We start from the raw sequence: 9116 nt of genomic DNA on the forward strand, positions 1-9116 counted from the left end.
CACTCAACCACTGAGTCACACCAGCCGCTCCACCTTGTATTCTTTTTTTAAAATATATTTTATTGATTTTTTACAGAGAGGAAGGGAGAGGGATAGAGAGTTGGAAACATCGATGAGAGAGAAACATGCCCTTGACCGGAATCAAACCTGGGACCTTTCAGTCCGCAGGCCGACGCTCTATCCACTGAGCCAAACCGGTTAGGACCGCCTTGTATTCTAGAACGGTGCTAGCCTATAGAGCAACTGAAGGTCTTCAAAGGCAAGGAGAACAGAGCTGCAGCAGATCTGGGCAGGACAAGAGGAGGTTGGGAGAGGGGCTCACATGCCGTTATGCCTCTGGTTTTCATCCAAGGGCTTAATTTTTTCCAAACAACTGGGAAGAATGAAAATGTTTAAAGCTTGAATTTTTTATTCTGTAATAATATTTAAAATGTTCACCTATTGCCAACTGGCCTTCTGCCCCTAAAGTAAGTTCTTCAACTAGGGAATAGAGCGACCTTTGTGTACAATGATCGAGGGCAGGACTGGCTCACCTGCAGCCCCAGACTCCTGGGACCACTTGGAGCTACTGCCAAGAGTCCCCAAGTCCATGCAGGCCGAGCCCTGTCATTCGATTGAATAAGTAACCTCCGGCACTACCATGTTTCAAAAGGATGGGTGTTGCTTGATTAATGAAATGTAAGTTCATCTTCCTGTGTTGCTGAATTCAGAGTAGTTACGGCAGTGGTTCTCAACCTTCTGGCCCTTTAAATACAGTTCCTCATGTTGTGACCCAACCATAAAATTATTTTCGTTGCTACTTCATAACGGTAATGCTACTACTGTTAAGAATCGTAATGTAAGTATCTGATATGCAGGATGGTCTTAGGCGACCCCTGTGAAAGGGCCGTTCGACCGCCAAAGGGGTCGTGACCCACAGGTTGAGAACCGCTGAGTTACGGGATCAGGATACATTTTTTCAATCAAAAGAATCAAAAACTCAGTTACTCATGCCTGGGCCCTGTGGAGTGTTGGATCTTTGCTAGTTCATTCCGTGCCTTTGTGCAAATTAGAGCAAGGTATGCCCGGGGTATGGCCTGCACCCGCAGCCTGCTGCAGTTTACTATTCAAAAAGCTCTTCACACTGGAAAAGGCTTAACTATCCTGAGAAACACCCAACAACCAGCAAATAAGAAACAGATGCTCCACCTCCAAGGAGCCCTGCTCTTGGCATTGTCCAGGGTCAGAGTTCATGCTTTTGACCTGGAGGCTGGTGAGGTGCGCTCCTCGGTCTGGGCCGGGTCTGGGGGCTTGGGCGGGCCCACCATGGGCTCTCACACCATCTGTCCCCAGGGGAGCACAAACAGGAGCCGCTGGCCTCATTGCCAAAAGGTTCTGGAAGGAGCAAAGTGAAGCTGGAAGGAAAATGGAATCGGGATTCTTTTACCTTTAATTAAGGAATTCGCAGCGGATGGAAAAATAGGCTATGTTTCCTAAACATGTTGGAATTTATTTAAATTTAGAACCGGGTTTTTCAACCTCGGCACTATGGACATTTTGTTGATTCTTTTTTGCGGGGCTGTCCAGTCAGCACCAGATGTTCAGCAGAAACCCTGGCCTCTAACCCACCAGACGCCAGTAGCACCCCCTCCCAATTGCGACCATCAAAAACGTCTCCAAACGCTGCCAAATGTCCCCCGGAGGGTAAAACTGCCCCAGATGAGAACCACCGGCTTAGAATGTCCCAACATGGGTTGTGGCATTAGCTGATTTCCATCATTTACGTATCACAGCTGCAAGTACAGGGACTGGAATCTGGCGCATGTGGATTCCAACCCGGCCCACGCATTACCAGCTGGGGGGCCGGGGGCACGTTACTTAACATCTCTGTACCTCGATTTCCTCCCCTGTAAAATGGGGCAATAACCGTGCTGTCCTCAGAGAGATGTGAGGATTGAGAAGCTAAAGCTCCTAATAGGGGACCAGGACATAGCTGCTAGTGCACTCCCCGCGCACTGGCCTCATACAGGGTCCCTGGGTTTCCTCTCATTCCTGGGCCTCTGTCGTGTGACAGCCAAGGACCTGGGCTCTGAGCTCAGAGCCCAGAGTTCACACTCCAGATACAACGTGGAACAAGCTGCTTAACTCTGAAGCCCCAGTGAGTGAGAGAGAGAAAGAGAGAGAGAGAGGAGTCAGGAATGAAATGAGCACGCAGGCCCAAGCCTCCCCACCGTGATCAGGTGCTTCGAGCCTGCGTGTGAATGCGGGGAAAAGCAAAGTTTTCTAAAACTGCGACAAAATCATGGTCTTTCTTAACCTTCCTCCCCTACTGCTGCCCCACCAATAGGGAATGTGCGGGAACGCCGAAGCCCTCGCACCTCATGTTGTGGCCGCCTGAGGAATTCCATCTGTTCCTCCTACCTACCTCCTGGAAGTCCTCTTGCTTCTGGAAGCTCTCCTGGTCCCCTGGGGCTGTGCTGTTCCCAGGGAGTCACCCCAGGTCTCACAGGGAGAATGAAGCCAGACTTCCTTCCCTGAAGGGGAGCAATGCCCTCCCTCCCAGCGGCACGGGCCTAATTTGGCCACAGATTCTCCCGAACCTTACTATCCTCAGCTGTGAAATGGGCGGTCAGGCAGCCTCCCTGTCTCCCCGAGCCCGGCCGGACTGGGACGCAGGTGCTCCTCATTCACGCCACGCGGGCACTTCTCTCTCCCTGCCACTCCACCCCACTTTAAAATAGGCCTGTTTATCTTTCTAAACCGTGCACTCCTCCGAGTCAAGGACTATATCCTGTTCATACTCCCCCACCCCGCCACTAATTCACAATTTAATGCCCTCTATTCTACATAATCACATGTTCAATCGCTCACAGCACATTAGCAAAGTTACTAGGAAAGCTGGACGACCAACCAAAGATGCTACAGAAGCATGGCATTCTGACAGGGAGAGAGCCAACACCCACGAGTGCTTTTCTTCAGGAAACAATTCTACCAAACACATGTGAATAGAAGCAATTTAAAATGTTCAAGACATAGCAAACGCACGACTGACTCCAAATTGCCATTTAGTATGCTCTGTATTACGGGATATAAAAACGACCCCCATCTATGGAATGTTAGGCTGACAACTAAGACCGTCAAAGCCTCCATATTCAAGATCCCACTATTTCTGGTTGTGCCAAAAAATAAACAACCGGCAAATTATTCATCTCTTAAAAAAAAAAAAAAAAGCAGCATTCACACTTTAAAAAAGTGGGATGAGGTGGAACTCCCTCCTTCTTAAAAAGGTGTCTAGAGCTACTCAAAACCTTGCATTTGCAGAACAGTTGCTAAAACGATTCCCCTTGATTGTGCAAACAGGGAGACAGGGACCACTGCTGAGCCCTGGCCTGTGCCATTCACCAGACTTGGCTTCTTTCTCTCCTGCTTCATCGGAGGCTGGACTCCCCCGCCTTCAGTTTCTCCGTTTCCTGCAGGCAGATCTTCTGTGGGCTCCTGGTCAGCCACTGGCGCCTGCTTTCCCTTTGCTCCCCTTTTCCTTTCCCTTTGCACATTTTTGGCTGCAGAGTTATCCTTTCCCGCCGCCTTTTTTGGCTTCGCGTCCACTTTTGCAGGAGCAGGTGTGGCTGACAACCCGGCCCACCTCCTCTTGGGCGCCTCCTGGGCTGGCCCCTCGGCAGAGCTGACCTTCCTCTTGGGCATCGTGGAGGCGGCCTGGCCCAGGGTCCGGAGAACAGGGGCTGCCAAGCTGCTGGGACCTGCGATGGGGGCAGGGGGAGGACCAGATGAACCTGCCCTATTCATACTTGTATCCCATAACATAGTTCCTGCCACAAGGCAAGTCCGCAATCAGCGTTTGTTGAATGAATGAATGAATGAGTGGGGAGGAGGGATTGGAGCACGTGACCACTTTAAACTCTCCAAGTGGGACAGGGTGGGGGTTTCTTTCCTTCTCACCCTCCTCTGGCCCCACCCCACCTCGCCCTTTGCTGGGAAAATACACTTTATAAGATGAAGCAAAGACTGTGAGGTGAAGCAAGAGCAAGTCCAACACCTGAGACATGACCCGCGTGACTTTCAGCAACACTTTTTCAGGCTGCACTCGACATGCACCTGGGTAAATAGACACATGGAGACTGTTCCAGAAGGGAGCCAAGGGAACAAAGAAGACCCTTTGGGAAAGTGCAGCAGCTGGTTTCAAAATAGCCTGAGGCCCTGGGAAGATGGGATAGGAAAGTGAGTCTCCTCTTCTCCACAGCTTGGCGCTCACCGGGCCTCAGCAGCCCATCCACAGTCCCTGGGACTAACCCAGGGCTTCCGTGAAATGAGAAGCCGGGAGCTCACCGCCTCCCACCGAAAGTCCTGTCACAGCCCAGACACAGGCTGCTCACCATGCCCCAGGGATCAAGAGTTGACTCAGGGCTTGAACATCTTGCTCAAGAACATTTGTTCCCCGAATTCCTCTCTGAGTTTTCCTTTGCTTGGTTTCAACTTTTAATTTTGCTCTAGTCTCCAAAGCCCTACACCAGGCTTCCTGTGGAGTGTGCTCAGGACCATTTATGGATGAAAGTCCTACACACCCCTTGCTGTCTGTCAGTTAAGCTATTAACAGGGAATCGACGTCAACTGTGGGAATCAAGCTGAGCACAGATACGGTCCTTTGCAGCACTCCTTCAGTTATTTCAGGAAACAGCCCTTTGTTCTAAAGTAGTGTATCAGCTGGGGCCCAGCCTTCCACAGGCATGCCCTGTGAGTCTAAGCTACTCTCTTCCTCATTCTCATTTGCATTGCCTGTTCCATGGTACTTACCTCTAGAATAGTGGCTAGAAAACTGGTAAGGGTTGCACGTAGGCACCAACACCCCAGACTTTCAATTCAGATGGAAAGAAAGAAACTCCATTTTTGCTGTATTAGTTTCCGATGGATGCTGTAACAAATTACCACACACTTGGCTGAATGGTCAGATCTAAAATTAGTTCACCAGGCCAAAATCAAGGTGTCTGCAGGGCCACACTCCCTCTCGAGGCTCTGGGGGAGAAGCCTTTTCCTTACCTTTTCCAGCTTTAATTCTTTAAAGCCAGTGAACAGTGAAGAGCTATGGACACAAAGAAGGACAAATGAACTAAATTCCTGAGAACACTGGGCACAGAAAAAAAGAAAAAGAAAAGCCACTGGAGAATTTGAATTCAAGTCAATATAACTGATCTAAACAGAAGCACAAAGGAGAAAAAAATGATTAAAAACAAAATATTAGGAACTCAGGGGGCAATATCAAATAATCTAACATATGTGGAGTGAAAGAAAGAAAACAAACTGGGCAAAGAAAGAATAAAAAACTGCACAAAATAATGATTGGAAGATTTAATAGTCAGAAAATTCCTAAATTAACAAAAGACATTAAACCACAGATTAATAAACTCAGCAAATCCCAAGCTTTGTATGAATACAAAGATCGCTCCCAGGCACATCATGGTCACTGAAAAATCAAAGACAGAAGGAAAGCTCATAAAAGAAACCAGAGGGGGAAAGAGACACTTTATATTTGGGGGCAGAGGAAGGAGAGGCATAGATGGCAGTTGACTTCTAATCAGAAATAAGAACACTTAGAAGATAATAGAATAACATCATTAAAATGATGAAAGAAAAATAATGTCAACTTAGAAGCTTATAGCCAGTGGAAATATACTTCAAAATGAGGGAGAGAAAGAAAAAAAAAGATATTCTCAAACAAACAAAATCTGAGAGAATGTGATACCAACAAATCCAAAGCTCAAGAAGTAAGCCATTCTGTTCACATCACTACAATCTCGACAGGTTTTTTAAGCTAAAGGGACAGTATCCTATGTGGGAAATGGAATCTACAGGAAGGAATGAAAAGCACTGGAAAAAGCAAGTATGTGGGTAAATATAAAAGATTATTTTTAATTTTAAAAAGATGTCTGAATGTTCAAATGAAAATAATAGCAAGTATTATAACACATGTAGAAGTAAAACTCATGACAAAAATACCACTGAAGAATGGAGGGGTAAAATGCAATTGTAGTGTTTTAAGGTTCTTGCTTTGTCCAGGAAGTGCTGTAATATTTATTCAATGTTGACAATGATATATTAAGGTTGCATATTGAAATAAAACAAAGAGGCACAGCTAAGAATCAAAAGAGGAGATAAAAGGAATATGAAATAATAATCTATGAGAGGACAGGAAAGAAGGAACCAGGAACACATGGGACAAATATGAAACAAAGCAAGATGATTCATACACCCACCCTATCAGAAATTATATCAAGATGGCGCATGTGTACTGGTTGCGGTGGTGGCGGGAGCGAAGGTCTGTGCCCCGAATGCAGACCGGCGAGAGGGCGACCAAAGCACCGGCCGTCTCTGCCACTTCCGTGGAGGAGCTCAGGGGGATGTCGCTGCTGGTTGGGCCGCGTCCCAGGGATCACTGCTCTCGGAATCCAACATAAATCCAAACACTGCATATCAGAAACAACAAGAGACAGGAACCATTTGGTCAGAAGCTGAACACTGGGATCTGGCTCTACGTTTTCAGGAAAAAGCTGGTGGTGATGGGATCTGGGGGGAAACTGGTTACATTCAAGGCTCTGCTCTATCAGTGGAAGTCACACAGGGCCTCACTGACGAATCAGAAGAAGAACGATTTGAAGACATGCCTGAAGCCAGTCCCCTGACTGATCTGCCCACATGTAAACCCAATAAACTTGAAGAGATTGCTGACTCAGTCGCCTCAGCTCTCTCCTCACCTATCCGCAGGGAAAAGCTGGCTCTGGCCTTGGAAAATGAAGGTTATATTAGAAAACTACTGCAGCTCTTCCAAGCCTGTGAGACCCTAGAAAACACCGAAGGCTTACACTAGGTGCATGAAATTGTTAGAGGAATCTTATTCCTAAATAAGGCAACTCTGTTTGAGATAATGTTTTCTGATGCATGTACCATCCATGTCGTTGGATGCCTTGAATATGACCCTGCTTTGGCTCAGCCAAAAAGGCATAGAGAATTCCTGACCAAAACTGCAAAATTTAAGAAAGTTATGCCAATAACAGACTCTGAATGAAGGTAGAAAGTACATCAGACTTACAGGATACAGCACATTCAGGACATCGTTTTGCCTATGCCGTCCTTTTTGTTTGTTTGTTTGTTTGTTTTTTAAATATATTTTTATTGATTTCAGAGAGGAAGGGAGAGGGAGATAGAAACATCAATGATGAGAGAGAATCGCTGATTGGCTGCCGCCTGCCCACCCCCTACTGGGGATGGAGCCTGCAACCCAGGCATGTGCCCTTGGCTGGAATCAAACCTAGGACCCTTCCGACCGCAAGCCGATGCTCTAGCCACTGAGTCAAACCTGCCAGGGCTATGTCATCCATTTTGAAGAGAATTTTCTTTCTGCTCTGACATCTTTTATTTAATTCATCAAATTTTAGATAGTCAGCATGTTGCAGGAAGATGAGGAGTTTTTGTCTGGTTTTGGCACAATTAACACATGATGGTAAACTGTGTGAGTTGACATTACAACCTCAAAACAGGGATGCATTTTCCAAAACTTTGGCAAAGTTCAGGATTCTTCCTGCTCTTGAAATTGTAATGGGCGTGGATGATTTGCAGGTCAGGTGAACTGCTCTAGATAAATTTTCTTACCTAACAGAGTTTAGTCCATCCATGGCCTGAGAATTTGTCATTCAAAAAGCCCACAGAGTGACCATGATAGCCTTCTCATTAATGTAGTAACTGAACAAATGATCTGTGATCCTGATCTAGGAGGTGCTGTTCAGTTCATGGGACTTCTTTGTACTCGAATTGACCCAGAGAACATGCTGGCTACAACTAATAAAACTGAAAAAAGGTAAATTTCTACATTTCTTTTCCAACCATTGTATGCATGTCCTCACAACACCACGTTTGACCAAAACTTCAAAAGACAAAAGGGAAAAGAATAATATAGTTGGATCTAACAAAAACAGCACCATTTGTCCTGATAATTATCAAACAGCATAGCTGCTTGCCTTAATTTCAGAGCTACTCGAATTTTGTGTGGAACATCATGCATATCACATAAAAATTATATTATGAACAAGGATTTGCTAAGAAGAGTCTTATTCTTGATGAATTCCAAGCACACTTTCCTGGCCTTGTGTGCTCTTCGTTTTATGAGGCAGATAATTGGCCTTCAAGATGAATTTTACAATCGTTACATCAACAAGAGAAATCTTTTTGAGCCAGTTGTAAATGCTCTTCATGCTCTTCTGGATAAAGGAACTTAGTACAATCTGTTAAATTCAGCTGTAATTGAGTTCTTTGCATTTGTAAGAATGGAAGATATTAAGTCTTCTACTGCACGTATAGTTGAAAACTCTTATAAATCACTTGAATTGATTGAATATGTTCAGACATTCCAAGGATTAAAGACTAACTATGAGCAAGAAAAAGACAGACAAATTCAGAACCTGATCAGTGTGCCATCTGTCCTGCGCAGTAACAGATTTTGCAGATGCAAAAGCCTCGGAAGAGGATGAAGAAATGGGGTTTAATGAAGGTGAAGAGGAAGAAGGAAAAGCAGTTGTGGCACCAGTGGAAAAATCCAAGCCAGAAGATGTTATGAAAAATGTGTGAAGACTAAGAAAGCCAAAGACAGTGAAGACAAGGAAAACCGTCCCAGAGCGACAGCTTCCAGTGGCTTCCCATTTCCTTTCCCCCCCTCGGCCAGTGCTGATGGAGAAGCAGCGCAAAGAGCAGACCTGTAGTGGCCCCAACACCACCAGCAAGTGCCAATGGAGCCTCTTCCAAAACTACACACTTGGCTACGTCAGTAACAGCCTCCAAGGGAAGTTTGGTTGGTTCAGTGGATTATCCAGAGGAAGAGGAAGAAGAAGAGGAAGAAGAAACACCTTCCAGGAAAGACCTCATCTTAGCTCATAAAATATTGATGGGGGACCCTCAGCATGTGGTCTCACTAAAATGCTGCAACTTTCAATGAGCTGAAACTGAATCAGAAAGCCTTCTCACATGAACTTCTAATTAGACAGGGAGTAGCAGAAACGCTGGGTATTGCAGCTAGGAGACGTTAGTTCTGGGGGAAAAAAATGGGCTTCCCAGGAAGTTGATGGCTTGCTAGTAAT

The 9116-nt window shown here is 45.8% G+C and overlaps 2 pseudogenes; one reads left to right on the plus strand and one right to left on the minus strand.

Annotated features, from left to right (window-relative positions):
* Positions 1–3280: 3280 nt before the first annotated feature.
* Positions 3281–3685, minus strand: LOC106724750 (annotated as a pseudogene).
* A 2581-nt stretch (positions 3686–6266) lies between these two features.
* On the plus strand, positions 6267–8012 carry LOC102240226 (annotated as a pseudogene).
* Positions 8013–9116: the final 1104 nt, after the last annotated feature.

This window comes from Myotis brandtii, unplaced genomic scaffold (assembly GCF_000412655.1).
Source record: "Myotis brandtii unplaced genomic scaffold, ASM41265v1 scaffold953, whole genome shotgun sequence".
In the NCBI taxonomy this organism is placed as follows: domain Eukaryota; kingdom Metazoa; phylum Chordata; class Mammalia; order Chiroptera; family Vespertilionidae; genus Myotis; species Myotis brandtii.